This window comes from Nyctereutes procyonoides, unplaced genomic scaffold (assembly GCF_905146905.1).
Source record: "Nyctereutes procyonoides isolate TBG_1078 unplaced genomic scaffold, NYPRO_anot_genome, whole genome shotgun sequence".
NCBI lineage: Eukaryota > Metazoa > Chordata > Mammalia > Carnivora > Canidae > Nyctereutes > Nyctereutes procyonoides.
Window position 1 is genome coordinate 56785349 of NW_026575133.1, and position 14888 is coordinate 56800236.

At 38.9% G+C, this 14888-nt stretch overlaps 1 protein-coding gene across 1 annotated transcript in view; it reads right to left on the bottom strand.

The window, feature by feature from the left end:
• The window catches only part of KIF13B (kinesin family member 13B), a 198512-nt gene that overhangs the window by 135156 nt on the left and 48468 nt on the right, over positions 1–14888 (bottom strand). The window lies entirely within an intron of this gene.

Below are 14888 nucleotides of genomic sequence, written 5' to 3' on the forward strand. Positions count from 1 at the left end.
AAGAGATGTCATTGTGGATATGAAAGAAGAGGGAGAGTTAATTTTGGTTAGAAAACAATTTTTAAGGCTAAAATGATAATAAATATCTTGTAAATTTTTATTAACTTTGAAATCAAATAGTAATTTAAAATAAAGGAAAAATTAATATCTACTAACTAGTAGGGTAAAGTCCTTAATTATAGAAAACTTGTACCTCTCAGGAAGAAGAAATATTATCTAAGCACTGGATAATTTTTAAAGTCCTAATATTTCTGCCTTCTGCATTCTGCTTATTCTTGTATCAGTCTTATAAATACACAATTTAAAGTCTTTACTTTTTAAATCATCTGATTTCACTTCCAAGTAGTCTTCTCTCCTTTGATATAGCAGCAGCTCACTAGATAGGCCCTTCTATAAAAAAATGAATTCTGGGCAGCCTGGGTGGCTCAGCGGTTTAGCGCTGCCTTCACCCCAGGACCTGATCCTGGAGACCCGGGATCAAGTCCCACGTTGGGCTCCCTGCATGGAGCCTGCTTTTCTCTCTGCCTGTGTCTCTGACTCTCTCTCTCTCTCTCTCTCTCTCTCTCTCTCTCATCTCTCATGAATAAATGAATAGAATCTTAAAAAAAAAAAAAACGAATTCTGCTCTGGCTAAGGAAAAACAGTTAAAGAAACAACTAATTTTTTGCCAGTGAATTACTACTTACTGAATTACTCACTTATCACTTATTGATCTATGCTTATCCAGGTGCTTCTAACCTCCCTCACCCCAAAACTGTGACTCAAACTTCCTCAGGGTACAGAGATATAACTAAACCCAGTATACTTTTGAGATAGTTTTAAACTTAGAGAAAAGTTTCAAGAAAATCACAAAGAACTCCCTTCACCCAAATTCACCAAGTGTTAACATCACCACAGCAACTATATCATTCTCCCCTCCTCCATATACAGATATGTACACATACATATTAGTTTTCTCCTAATCATTTGAGAGTAAGCTGTAGACATGTCCCTTAGAGCTAAACACTTCAGTGTCTAATTCCTCAAAACAATTATGTTCACTCTTGTAACCATGGTACAATGTCAAAATCAGAAAATTTAAGAATAAAAGAAAGGACTTGAGACAAAAACAATAACTGAAGCTTTAGGAATCACTGCTCTCTCCCCGAGGATCAAAAGGCCAACTCAAACCTAAAACTTGAAAGTAAACTGAACACAGAAGTGCTTCCTTCTAATTGTCCATACAACTTCCTGTCCCTCTGTCTCCTAATACATTTTCTTCTAAAAAAAATTTAGCACATATTTGCATCGAATGATTTCAGATAAGAACACTAAAGCACCAAAGAAAGTCTACCAAAAAACGACACTTGCCTAATAGATCCTGAGGTGATGGCCAATGTGGCTGACATATAAAAGCAAGTAATTTCTCTGGAGTAAAAGATACAGAAAAACTGTCCAACAAAAAGGTCCTGTAAGATGCTGTTCCAGGTCACTGATATATGCTGTCATCTTTGTGCTTTTCTTTTTTGTTTTTCCAAGTTTTGTCAGTTGTGTTGTTGAATACGCACAATGTTAATTAATGTAACACAATGTTACGTTAATTTCAGGTGTACACCTAGTGACTGCGCAAGTGTATATATACACTAGTCGTGCTCTGCACAAGTGTGCCTACCATCTGTCACCACACTATCTATATCCCCTATGCTGTGCCTTTCATCCCCATGACTTACTCATTTGGTAACAAGAAGCCTGTATCTCCCTTCACCCGTTTTGCCCAACCACCCCCCTTCCCTTTGGCAACCATCAATTTGTTTTCTATATTTATAGCTCTGATTCTGCTTTTTGTTTATTTATTCATTTAATTTGTTTTTTTTAGATTCCACATATGAGTGAAATCATATGGTATTTGTCTTTTTCAGTCTGACTTCCAGTTTTACAGAGGAGAAACTCAAGGCTCAGAAAAGTTAAATGACCTGTCCAAGACACAATAATAAGCAGTGATGGGATAGAAAACTAGGTCTTCTGACTCCCAAGTCCATGTTCCTCCCTCTTCCATCCACACTGATCAAAACAGCCTCATCAAGTTTCTTCTAGACTTAATCTATGAGTCATACATTAACAACTGTTCTTGCTAACAGAAACCTTTCCCAATGTATTAATTTCCTCCATTCTAATTATTACCAATCAAAGGTTACCACCTGGTGCTTATGCCAGTATAAGTTTACATATTCATCATATTTACAAAACTCCAGACTGGTCTTTTTCTGAAGAAAAAATAATATATTTAGTATGATATTTCCAGCTTAAATAAAATATCTTATACAAAAATCAGCTCTTCCTAAGAGACAATCAACAAATACAAAATTCAGTAATACAGGACACATCACAGAAGAATCCATGAGACTAATCTGAATGCAGAACCTAATAATAAAAACAAAACAAACCAGTAAATTAATTACAGAGCTAAGTTTCCAGCTAGGGATTCTAGTGACTACAGCAGTTAAGCTCAAATAACCTACAGAGCCACTGGAAACCCAAAGATGTAATTACAGCTCCGTACAAAAATAAATACGTAAATTAATTAATTAAACAAAACCTTCCAAAGTATAGTTGCAATCCAATATATGGTAATGGCTAACTTCTCCCCAAATCCCTTATTTAGAAACCTCAGCTATTCAGCTCACAGTGGAGATTTAGGAAGCAAAGAGCAGCCCCTGACCAATCAAGAGAGCCATCACAAAGTAAAACCATGAAAGTCTTAGTTTCTCTCAGCTGAGTTGAATTACTTTTTGTTGTTGTTGCTTAATTTCATTTTAAATACCTTCAGGCTCACAAAACATTCCAAAAATAGTACAAAGAATTTCTGTGTACCCTTCACCCAGCTTCCCCAAATGTGATGTCTTACATAACCAGTCATTACAATCAAAACCAGGAAACTATCATCAACACAAAACTTATTAAATAATCTAGAGCCAAACTTATATAAACATTTTGCCCATTGTTTTCCACTGATGTCCCTTTTCTGGTCCAGGATCACACCTTGCATGCAGTTGTCTGTTTCCTCCCATCTGGGACAATCTCTCTCCCATGACCTTGATGCTTGAAGAGTAAGTGTCTTTCAATGTGGGTTTCTCTAATGCTTCCTCGTAACTAAATTCAGGTTATGCATTTTGACAAGCACAACACTACAGGTAATGTTGCACCCTTCTCAATGCCTCATACCAGAAGGCACATGACAGTGTCCATCCATGTCTCAAAACTGATGATGGTAACTCTGTGATCACTTGCTTATGGCTTCATCTACTAGGTTTCTCTGCTGTAATATTACTAGTTTCCCTTCATACACTTTTCTTGTTGGGGGAGACCTTGAAACTATATAAATATCATTTCTTATCATACTTTCACTCACGAATTTGAGCATCCATTGATAAATCTTCCCTACAACAATTACTGTTCCCAAATGGTTTAGTTTAGTTACTGGAAACGTTTAGTTACTGGAAATATTAACAGTGCAGGTGGACCGACATGGACAGATGTGGTTTTTAGGAAGAGGTCAACCTGAGAAACAAATGATTTAGCTGCATAGTTTGAGCAGAACAGTTATCTATGAAGGAGCTACTCATCTTCTTTTTACTGACCTGGCTTAGGAGTACAGCTCACTTCTCATTTAAATAATACATTATACCATAAAATTAAGTCCAGTTACACTTTTGATTTTTTAAATGCCACAATATGAAGAAGGAATTTAATGATTATTTTTTAAAGAGGTTTCTTTTTTAAAAAGATTTTATTTATTTATTCATGAAAGACACACAGAGAGAGAGAGAGAGGCAGAGACACAGGCAGAGGGAGAAGCATCCATGCATGATGTGGGACTCAATCCCAGGACCCTGGGATCACAAGCTGAGATGAAAGCAGACATTCAACCACTGAGCCACCCAAGCACCCCTAATGATGATTTTATATAAGTTACTGATCTCTGGAAATTTGTATTGATACTTTTGACCATACAAAAATAAAATCAATATTGGGTCCAAAATAAACCACACAGTATTCTGTACGTGTAAAACACAAAGCAGTATCAGTAGAACAACAAGTTACAAATCAATTCCTGCTGTCCAACTACCAAAATTGAACATCCTATCTAAATATCAACACCTCCTTTAATTTTAAAGATTTCTTTAAGTTTCTGAAACCTTCAAATTAGAAATATTTGGAATCTCTGTTTTAATAGGCTCTCTCTTCAACCCACTCCATAACGGATGTATACATCACAAAGAGCTTATTCTGATACAGCCATACTACGTACTGATATTGTTTCTGTTTCAGACTTAGCTGGCAGTACCAGCAACCAAACAACAATCTGTCTGATGATCATTTTTTCTTGGTCACCCATCCCCGATGTGCTTTCTGTAAAAGGAATAAAGCTAATCTAGACTACAAATTTCAGCAATGACTAGAGACTCACAAGAGTCAATCTTTGCTTATCTCACCAGCTTTAATAAGTACAAACACCACCAAAAGCCCTGTTAATTATTTTGACACTTGGAGTACTCTGTTCATTTTTGAAGATTAAATTTTAAAAGCATTATTGATAAAGTAGAATATTTTGCAGAACAGCACTGAGGATGTAGAAGGGTTTGAAAACACTACCACTGAAAGGGTAGATTAAAGAGCTGGAAATATGTAGCCTGGTGCAGGGAAGACTCAAGGAAGACATGATGTCATCTTCAGATTGGAGGGGGCTCACACACTTGGGAGCAGGAGGAGAAGTATTCTAGGTCAACTGAGAGGCTGAATTTGATAGAACCCACTGGAGAAGGCTAAAAGAAGAGGAATATCTCTCTAATACAAGAATAATTAGCACTATGTTAAACAGCCAGCTCCCCATGAGTGGAACTATATAACAAGAGAAAAGTAGCTGATGAGGATGTTGCAGAAGGAGTGAGAAGTTATACACCAGACCACTCGTAGAACTCTTTTCATCTAGAATAAGAACACGAACACCAAGTATTCAGCAAGTTCTATTTCTGGTTATTTTTAGCACTGACACTTGCGGACCCCTGGTACATCAGAGGTAAACCAAGTTACTGGTCAAGCATCATCTCCCACATCACAGCCCAAGAAGATCCCTCCTCTCCAGCAAGCTAATGTACTTTCTGTATTCCACAGACCTACACTCATAATGCCACTCCCTCTGACAACTCTGTTTATCCAAGCCTTACCCCCTATGAGAAAAACTCAGATCAAACTCTAGCTCCCTTTAAGAAACCTTCCACAAGAAACCCCAGAAAAAAGTGAGTTTTTTCCTCCCCTAATTCCTTCGAGTCAAAACTATCTCTAGTGCTCACATACCACCTATCATTTGGTCACATGGTCACATTTTTAATACATGGGTCATCTCCTCAGTTAGACTATAAGAGGTATACATAGTATACCTCTCTGCCTATATCAGTATCCAACACAAGGCTCTTTGTTATTCAGCAAGTACTGTTTTAAGCTCTTCCTATAGCCTGGCCCCTGCTTCTGTTTTATCTGCAATCTGGCACTGTCTGCCTTTTGGCCACACTGACCACCTCTAATTGGCCCAAGGTGCCCAGTTTCCTAGATTTTCTTTCTGCCTTGAAATCTTAAGAGGCTAACTCCTATCCATACGTCATTTCTCAGCTTAATTATTATTTCCCTACCTCTATCTTTCTTAAGCATCCAATCTATATTAGATCCCTTATGTTATTCTCAATCGCACTTATTCCTGATAGAATAAAACCATTCCCATCACCACCTCTGCTCTGTAAAATCGTCCCCCAAACAATAAAGCAAAGAACGAATACAGACTCCAATCAAGTGAGGAGATAATTATAATGAAATACATTACATGAAGACAGAAATGAATGTAAAAGAAGATCAGAATTGGCAGCGCTGAGTATCCCAGAAGTTGAGCGGGGAGGGGCCCTTAAAAAACAGAAGAGCTTTTGGGTCACTATCTCTGATATGCAGTCCTTGCTTTAAATCAAGAGAAAAGACAGTTTGATTACCTTCTATTAGAATCTTCCACCCACGCAAACTACAACTGGTTGAGAATAGAGGAACATCCAAAACATATGGCCAATGAACCACAACTGGCATATTTCACAATCACAAAACTTTAGAAGTATGAAAATCCTTGTTTATAAATTCCACACTTTCATTACCAATACTGGGATAGTGTAATTCAAAAAATATATTCACTATTAACTCAGTCATTTGCAAATCACCTACTTCTTTCTGTCTGTCAAACATACAAACACAATAAGTTTTAATCTACTGTCCACTTGAGCTCTAAGAAACTTTAAATCTGGCCAAAGAATTAAATGAATATAGATGTACCTGGGGATGGGGGGTTGTGAAATATATTTCATATCTATGTTAATAAAATAATACATATTCATTTTAATAATTACATGTTAAAATAACTTCAAGGTACACAATAGATTAGGAGAGATTACTGAAAGACTAACCTTAGACTCCAAGCAAGGAAAATTCTTAGAATTACTTCTCTCAGTTTTTGTGATTATCTTTGATTTCTAATTTTATGAACCCATATTTCTCCAGTTTTACTGTGTTGGATTTCTCCTTGATTGGACTGGATTTAGCAGGAAAAAGTTTTAGCTGAATATGAAATTAACTCTCCTGTCCCCTTACTCTCTCTATGCAGATCCAGACTTCAGTCTCTAAACCAGAAGTACACACTGAAGGTTCCATAGGCCAAAATACAGCCCATAGCTAAGATTCCACATTAAGAATTCTCTTAAAATTCGGAGGATCTGGAAACACGAGGCCCGAACTCCCACACATAAACAGTGGCTACATCTCAACTACTGCCATCTTCCACATGTATCTATCTGCCAGGTAGCAGCAGTTTTAAATTCCTACTATTCAGAAAGAAAGTCGAACAGGGTTTTATTTGTACTCAAAGAAAATGAAGGCTTGCAAATTCACAAAAATAAAGAGAATGTTTCTAAATCCAATCCCAAGAACCTAAAGCAGAGGGCCTTCACAATTCTATCAGATTCTCCCCACCCAACTAAATAAGATTTTGATATCTCCACACACAATCCTGGCTATCAAGGAATCCCAAACTCAAATGTCACATGTCATTAGGTTTAGTAGCTATAAAAAAGAATTAAATGGCTTACAATCTTCAGTGGCTCAGCTGGTTAAGCATCTACCTTCCACTCAGGTCATGATCTCAGGGTCTTAGGATCCAGCCCCACATCGGGCTCTCTGCTCACCAGGGAGTCTGCTTCTTCCCCTCCCTCTCCCTTTGTACTCTCCCTCTCTCAAATAGAGTGAAATTTTAAAAAAATAAAGAAAATCAGAGTTAAAAAAATATTTAAAACTAAAGCTTATCTCACTATGAGCAGGAACAGGCCTAGAATTCAGACTTGAAGTGGAAAGGCTGTGGGCTTCAAGGGAAAAAAGAACACATGTATCATGCCTGGTATCCATATATTCCTGCATGCTCAATTTTGACTCATGAAGCAATCTTAACTTGGTTTATGTCAGCAAGCAGGTTGAGAAAAACTGTAATTTCTAGCTCATTACTATAATTACTCTCCAAATCCATTGCTTAGCAAAGATCTCCTTAGCTTCCTTAAGTAGAAACTCAATTTACAAGCATTCCCCAACTAAATACTTCACTGCTTACAAGAGTAAAAACTGCTTAGCTAACTAACTGAAGATTGCTGTGTTTATCCTTCTCCTGAGACAGGATTTTAATCTTTGAAATCTCTCTCAAACTCATCCCCTCTTCCCTTGTCACATTCACTCTTTCCTTCAGCAACATTTACTGAATATCTACGATAAGCCAGGTCCTAATCTCAGTACTGGCAAACTGCACTGAACAAATCAGACAAAAATCCCAGCTCTCTAAAGAGCTTAAATTCTACTACAATTGAATGAATGAATAATGAATGAATAAATGAAGGAGGAATATGTAACACAGTAAGTGCTACGAGAAACAAAATAAAGCAGGTAAGAGGAGTATGGAGTGAAGCTGAGGTTGGTGTGGTTTTTTTTTTAAAGATTTTATTTATTTATTCATGAGAGACAGTGAGAGAGGCAGAGACACAGAAGGAGAAGCAGGCTCCTCTATGGGAGCTCAATACGGGACTCAATCCCTAGACCCAGGATCACACCCTGAGCCAAAGGCAGATGCTCAACCACTGAGCCACCCAGGCATCCTTGGGGTTGACATTTTAAACAGGATGGTCAGGAGAGGCTTTGTGGAGTGGTGTTTGCACAGAGGCCTGTGGGAAGTAAGAAAGCATATGGAGAGGCAGCAGACACAGCGACGCCCTACTTTTTCATCCACCTCTAGGTCTACCTATTACATAGCTTCCTAACTGTGTTCATGCTGCCTCCTATCTCTTCTCTGCAACTCTACTCATCCACTATGTAGATAAACTACATGTCTCAGCAGGTCATAATTCTGCCCAAAACCCTTCATTCGCTCCCTATCCCCTAGAAGATAAAATCCACTCCTCAAGCAGAAAAGGCTCTGATGCACATTTGTGCCCACTCCATAAATGTTAAATATCATCATTATTGTGATTTGATTCAGGATGCAATGTTAACTTAGGGTTTAACCTCTTCCTACCTCCCAAGCCTCAGTCTCCTACTGCTCCCCCCCCACCCCAGTACTCTTGTACTTTACACATACTTGGACATGTCACATCCTTCAGGTTTGGTTACTTCTATACTTTCAGTGACCTGTGTACTTCTCCCACTTCTCGCCTGGTGACGGCCTCCATGTCCAGAAAACCAAAAAAGTATCTTCTCCATCCATTTTTGGGAGCTCTTCTTTCCTAAGAAAGTGTATTATAGCTGTATTTCCTCCCCTTGACTATGAGCTCCTTGAGAGCACAGGGCAGCGTTTCATCCTTCGTTTTCCTAGTGCCTGACATTTGGTAGGCACTCAACAATGCTTTCTGGAATCTACCATGAGATGATGAGCTTGTATAAATTTTTCAGGTCTCAAATTAACTCCCAATTTACACTAACCCCAGGGTCTCTACAATTATTCTAGTGTCCCAATACACAACCAAAAAAAATTGCTATTAGATACATATAGTAATTTTTAGCCAGATCAGAATACCATTTATCAACTATTCAAAATATATTTGAATCAGAAACAAAACATGCCTCCAGAAACAGGAAAAAAAAAAAAAAAAAGATGCCACACTTTTCTCTATAGAGGAAACCAGGACTAGGCCACCTGGGTGGCTCAGTCAGTTAAATACCCAACTCTCAATCTCAGTTCAGGTCATGATCTCAGGGTCGCGAGTTCAAGCCCTGTGTTGGGCTCCATGCCTTTAAAAAAAAGCAGGCGGGGAGTGGGGGCGGAAAGCACCTGGGTGGCTCAGTCAGTTGAGCATCTACCTTCGGGTCTGGTCATGATCCCAGAGTACTGCAATGGAGCCCTGCATCAGGATCCCTGCTCAGTGGGGAGCCTGCTTCTCCCCCTGCCCCTCCCCACCCCTGCTCATGCACACACTCTCTCTATCTCAAATAAATAAAGTCTTTAAAAATAAAAAATAAATTAAATAAGGAAGAAGTCTTTCCCCTTGAGAAGCTCTTCATGTTCATCATGAAAAACATTGTAAGCCATTATTATCCTCCAACGATTTTTACCCTATTAGGGAAATAAGATGTGTTTTAGAAAGCTTTGTAAAAAAAACTTTTGAAATGATAAAAAGTTCAATCTTTTTTGCTATTGAATGAGCTTATTCCTCAGTATTACAGAATGTTGACTCATCTAGCATATCACCTCCCATGATACTGCATAATAATGGTAACATATTTATGTGTTTAAACACATTTGCATATATACTTGTTAACAGTGACTCCTACAGTATAAGGAAGAATGTAATAGTAAAAAATTCACAGGAACAAAATATTGTATTATAGTAACAAAATAAGGAAATTGTTAAATATGCATGAAAATAATTGAGATCTTTGGTCCATGGACGGGCCTTAGTAGGTCTCAGTAGGTCTCAATTCCTGAAATTGTTTTTCTGGGCAGAGGAGCTGTAACTTTCAGATTCTCTAAATAGTCTATAACCCAAAAAAGGTTAAGAAGGAGCACTGTTTCCCTAAAAGCTATGGAGCTGCATGTCCTAACCCATGTCTGGCTTGAAAGACGGAATATACAAATGGATGATACTAAAACCCACAACTTCTGTGGCAATTGACCCAGAACAGTCAGGAATTGGTCAATGACTGCCAGCTTCCCCTCCTCCCCCCCTGTTTTTTGCCCCTGATTGCAACTCAGGACCATCCAGAAAAAAGCCAAATATACTCCCAAACCAAACACATATGACACCTGCTTCTAGTTAACCTGTCGCTGGCTTCCTCATGCCAGCAAGCTCCATCAGAAGCACACCTGAAGTCCTCCTTTTTGTTTTCCTTTTTCTTTTTTTTAGTATAAAGCTTTTGTGCTCCTCTGCCTGCCTTTGAGTCTCTGCCAAAACCAAGTGACAGTAGCAGACTCCCTTGCTATGGTAAACATTGAACAAATAGCCTCTATTTGTTCTCATTTGCATGGTCTTAGTTTAATATCCACAGATTAGCTAACATTTTAAATAAGAAATAAGAAAGGTCCAAATATAAATGAAAGGCACCAGAACAATAACACTACCTTGCAAATTTATCTGTAATAAGATACTCTGAAAAGAAACCAAAAAGGAATGACCATAGAAGGAGGAAAACCAGGTGAGAGAGGCATCACAGGAAAAAGAAAGTTTCAAGAAGGAAGGAGCATAAGCAGTATCCAACACTATCGAGAGAGCAAGCAAATTAAGAAGGGAGGGGCAGAAGGCTCCTTTTGGTCTGTCTCCCAGTTGTTTTCTTTAAAGGTCTTGTTTATTTATTTGAAAGAAAGAGCACAAGCAGGGGGAGCAGCAGGCAGAGGGAGAGAGAGAAGCAGGCTCTCCATTGAGCAGAGAGCCCTGTGGGGCTCAATCCCAGGACCCTGGGATCAGACCTGAGCCAAAGGCAGACACTTAACTGATTGAGCCACCCACATGCCCCTGTCTCCCAATTTTGATGCGGACTCAGCCACTCCTCATTTATTTTCTGTGGCTTACAGTGGACCAACCTACCAAAGCCTCAGAAATTCAAGAAAAAGCTCCACCCATCTTGTGGTGCATCCCAGATTGGCATTAGTTAAATGTCACAAAGGCTTGCAAAGGGGCAGGTTAACACAGCAGGACTGGGACTCTCAAAGTCCACTTTAAAGACCAAAGAGCTGCTTTAATTACACTCCTAGAGCTCATTTCCCCTGTGATTCTGTGAGACAACTTCCCACCCAGAGTCTCCTCCCCAGGTAGGATATAACTGCAAGATACTTATGTTGCTTCTCTTCTTTTATAGCTAGTCACCAAGATGTGGCACAAGCTTTGGGCAAGTACCTAGATGGTGAGCCCTGAGAGCCATGAAGCTGTGGAATCGGTAGTCAGACTACAGTGGATCAAGGAATGAATGAGAAGTATAATTAAAACACAAAGTATTGTTTTATTTGAAAGTTTGCTAGATCTTGAAAGTTCTCATCACGAGGAAAAAAATTATAACTGATGATAGATGTTAACTAGACTTATTGTGGTGAAGTTAGTAATACATACAAATATGAAATCATGTTGTACACATAAAACTGATATATGTCAGTTATATCTTAAAAAAAAGAGCCTTCTGGGCTCTAAAATAAAAATTTTTAGAAATATTATTCATTATACCTTTTTTTGATTGCCAAAAAGCATGAATTCCAGGTACCTTTTCAGAGCACAAAGCCAGTCCTATAAGCCATCCCCCCTACACAGAAGGCTGTGTGGCTAAATGTTTCTGTAAGGAACACCAACACAGGAGTTTTTTCTGATCCTTTCCAGGTGAGGTCATACCCAAACACACTCAATACCACTGCTAGCCTCACTGCCCAAGATAATACCCCCAGGAAACACCTCATTCCCCCCAAATTTATAGGAAAATTTATTTTGTTTAGTTTGACAGAAACAAAACGTGTGTGGCAGACAACATTTGTTTCAACAAAATAATGAGAACCCAAAGGAAATATCTGGTCTTAAGATATTTACTAATACAAGTTCCTGAGACAACTTCCTACCATGGTGATTCAAAATAACATGAAGGGCCTTTTTCCTTTCTTATTAAATTTATTTGACCCCTTTTTGAATGGGGGATATAAAAAAATTTCCACCAAGTCTTCATCAACATATGAGGTACAACTGGAGTACAAATGTTTCAGAATAACACCATTATTTTCATTTGCTCCAGCAATTTACATCCTACCTGCAGCTGAAAGAAGAGGCTGAGGAAGACTTATGTCACATGAAGCTAGACTACTGGCCATGCCACACAGTTGCATGTCTGCGTACTTCACAAAGGCAGCTGGCCCAGAGGTTCAGTGGGAGCTAAAACACAGATCCTGCTATAAGGACCAAGCAGTAAACAGGTCATAGCAAAGCAAGGGGCTCAAAGACAAAGGCACTATTTGCTTTTCCTAAGGCTAAGACAGCTCAGAAGGGATGCCTGTTCCTTACTGGCCTGGTCAGAGGGGCTATCTTCTCTTAATTTGCACAGAAGCACTATTTGCTATGAAAGCCCTGCAGGGTACTCTGACTTCCAATAATTGTCTGCCATGGGAGCTACAGGAAATGTGTCTCCTCGATATTCAACAAGGTAAGCTAATATAAATCTTGAAATTCTAGCCAAGACTTAGAATAACTGGTTCTATCTAGCTCTATCACAAACAAGAAAACTACACAAAAGATATGAAACAATGTTTTCATAAAATGGGTAACAGGCAGTGTGGGATTATGATCTTGGGGAGAAGGCAAACAAGTGAATGGGGACCCTACAACTGCCCGGGCTTTCTACCTAGAGATACTTTGTACAGGAAGAGGGAGGGAGCCAAGCCAGGAACAGGTTGGCCTGGGCAGAGAGGGTACGTCTGAGGCAGCTGGAATTTGCTGGCCAGAGAGAAGGAACAGTCCAGAGGAAGAACTCCAGGAATGTGCAGGGGGCCCAACACTGTCTCTGACTGAACACTAAATTGCATACACAGAAGGGGAGATGCCAACAGGCCATAAAACTATGGTAAAGAACTACTGCTGGAGAATTAGGTATACACTGAACAATTTGCAGAGTTCACACAGGACTCAGAGACATGTGTTCCAACCAGCCACAGTGGACAGATCTCTTTGAACACTAGAGGAGCATTTGATAGCCGAAAAAGGCCACAATTTAGGTGTACAGCTAAACTTGCCCTAGAATAAAGGCTGCTCTAGCCCCAATCTAACAGAGCTTAAAAACAGGCCAAGATCCAGCTGATCCACAAGTAGATTATCCATGCTTTGAGAACATTCCCGTCACTCCAAAAAGTTCCCTCATGACTGACTGCAGCCAATTCCAGGACCTACTCCCAGCCCCAGGCAACCGCTCATCTGCTTTTTGTCTTTCATCTTTTCTAGACATTTCAAATAAATGGAAGCCTACAATGTGTGGTCTTTTGTATCTGGTGTCTTTCACTTACTATGTTTTTGAGGTTCATCCGTGTTGCAGCATGTCATTGATTCTCATTTCCCTTTTATTGCTGCTGAATAGTATTTTGTTTATCTGTTCATCAGTTGATAAGAATTTGGATTGTTTGTGGCTTGGGGCTATTATGAATAGTGCTGCTGTGAACATTCAAGAATGAGTCTTTGTGTAGACACTTATTTTTATCTCTCTCGAAGAGATGCCTAAGAGAAGAAATGTCAGGTCACAGGGGAGTGTGTATCTACCTTTCCAGGAGACAATCAAACTGTTTTCCAAAGTATTTGTACTGCTTTACATTCCTGCCAGCAACAATTGAGAGTTACTGCTGCTCTACATCCTCACCATCACCGAGTATTATCTGTCTCATATATAGCCATTCAAGGGGCATAGAGTGGCCTCTCACTGAGGTTTTAATTTACATCTCCATAATGACCAATGAGGTTGAGTCTTTTAAGAAGTGTTTATGTTTCACTGTAGAGAACAGAAAAATTCTCATAATTGAGTTTCTATCCTTACTTTAAGACTACTATAAGGATTGACAAACTGCTGGTCAAATCCACATTTTTTTCTTTATTCTCTTTCATACTTATTTCTCTGTACTATTTCTATTATTTCATTCATTTCTTCTCTCTCTTAAACCACTTCTGAGCCACTTCACAGTCTTTGTGTAGACATTTTTATTTCCCTTGGATAGCTAGGTCACATCGTCAGCATATATTTAACTTCACCTTTAATACTTTTTTATGGTCCATATGTGCACAACTCCCCACTCAAAATTTAGACCAACCTTTTTTGGACCAAGCTCAACATATATACATTAATTTTAATAAACTGTATTTAATTTCTCATGTCCACACGATGACTCAACACATATACTAAATCATTATGCTAGAACAAGTCTTTATTGCTTTCTCTCCAATTTCTATTTAAGCATCTATGATCAGATGGTACCATGCACTTAAGTCTTCAAGTAGCACAAGATAGTGGATAAAATAACAATACGTTAGACATCAAAGACACTGTCTTCATGGCATGTTGCTGGAAGAAAAAGTACTCTACACAGGCACTAAATAGATACCCTTCTACAGGTTGTTTCTGCCTTTCACTAGCTTTATGATCCTAGTGGTCACTTAACCTCATCGAACTTCTCTACTACTTCAGTAATCTGATGGAACCACTACTCCCTACATAACCAGCTTCACACTACTGTGCAATGTCGTGTGTGTGTGTGTGTGTGTGTGTGTGTGTGCGTGGCAGAAAGAACTCTGCTTGCAACTAAGCAGACTTGGGTTCAAATCTAGATCCAATAAAGGTTTGTGATC